This window comes from Cottoperca gobio, unplaced genomic scaffold, assembly GCF_900634415.1.
Source record: "Cottoperca gobio unplaced genomic scaffold, fCotGob3.1 fCotGob3_28arrow_ctg1, whole genome shotgun sequence".
Lineage (NCBI taxonomy): Eukaryota > Metazoa > Chordata > Actinopteri > Perciformes > Bovichtidae > Cottoperca > Cottoperca gobio.
The window spans coordinates 9,159-10,351 of NW_021166899.1; the positions used below are offsets into that span (position 1 = coordinate 9,159).

General features: G+C 38.1%; 1 non-coding gene across 1 annotated transcript; it reads right to left on the reverse strand.

Annotated features, from left to right (window-relative positions):
* Positions 1-476: 476 nt before the first annotated feature.
* On the reverse strand, positions 477-548 carry trnaa-ugc (transfer RNA alanine (anticodon UGC)). Its single transcript has one exon. It is a non-coding gene; the product is annotated as a tRNA-Ala (tRNA).
* Between the last annotated feature and the right edge of the window lie 645 nt (positions 549-1,193).

Below are 1,193 nucleotides of genomic sequence, written 5' to 3' on the forward strand. Positions count from 1 at the left end.
CAATTGTATTTAGGGATTGACTGTAGAATTAGGTAACCTAAGCAGACAAATATGGTAGCCCACCTGCTGTGGCGCATAAAAGTACTAGATAAAAGAAATTGGGATTATTCCATCGCAAAATGGACTGTACATTAACCTTGTTTTTTGAACTGTTAAAACCATTTGGCATACATTATTTTACTTTTAGCTTTATATTACTTTTAACTTTCTCCGCTTTTATTTTGAAGAACAGTTTGCTTCCAAACCTTTGATGCCTGGTTGAGTGTTGTGCACCCCTCTAACCTAGGTGACTATTAATACCAACAAGATCATCTCAAATTGTGTCTTCTTGAAACAATCACCATTAAAAGCAGACATTTCCCTGTCTTTGCAATTTTGCTATTGCGGTGATAACGCTAGGTAGTTTAAACAGAGCAGATATTTACCGAACGGCTGTTGCTGGATCAGTGGGGAAAGCAAGTAATTACGTCAAAAGGTGGAGATACCGGGGATTGAACCCGGGGCCTCATACATGCAAAGCATGCGCTCTACCACTGAGCTACATCCCCAGATGTTATCATCGAGGAAACAAGTAAATCTAATCAAAATTAAATGCTTTTTAGGATGTGTTAGAAATATGTTAGATTATTAAACACCTACACTTTTACCTTTTATCTAAATGTACTGCACAACGTTAGATAAAGTCAGCCACATTAGTTCCAAACCATGCTGTTACAGCAATGATACTGTGTCTCATTGTTTTCTTTGGCGCTGAAATTCAATGAGCATTTAAACAATGCATTTTTATTATTATTTGTGTTAATAGTCATGCCTTTTCTCATTCTACCAGCAGTGGTCGCTGTTGCCCGCACATTCATTTGACGTTAGCACCTGGCAGTTGGTCCTGCAGCTGACAGTCAGTGGCGGCCGTGCATTTCACACCTAGGCCTTCAGTGATGTCCTACACAGTCCTACCTGAGTTATTCCCCCTCTTAATATCATCATTATGATGCCATGGCTATAGAAACTATACATTTAGACAGAAATGCAGTATAACTGTGTTAAGAGTGTTAAACTATCAGCTTTAAGATTGCTAGGATACTGTCAAAACTTAAAAATAAAAGGCACTTTTAAGGGATTAGTCTACAAAGTTTTATTAAGTCCACTAAAAGTATGTGAGCCTTAACAAGTGTGTTCACTTGTCGCACCTAAAG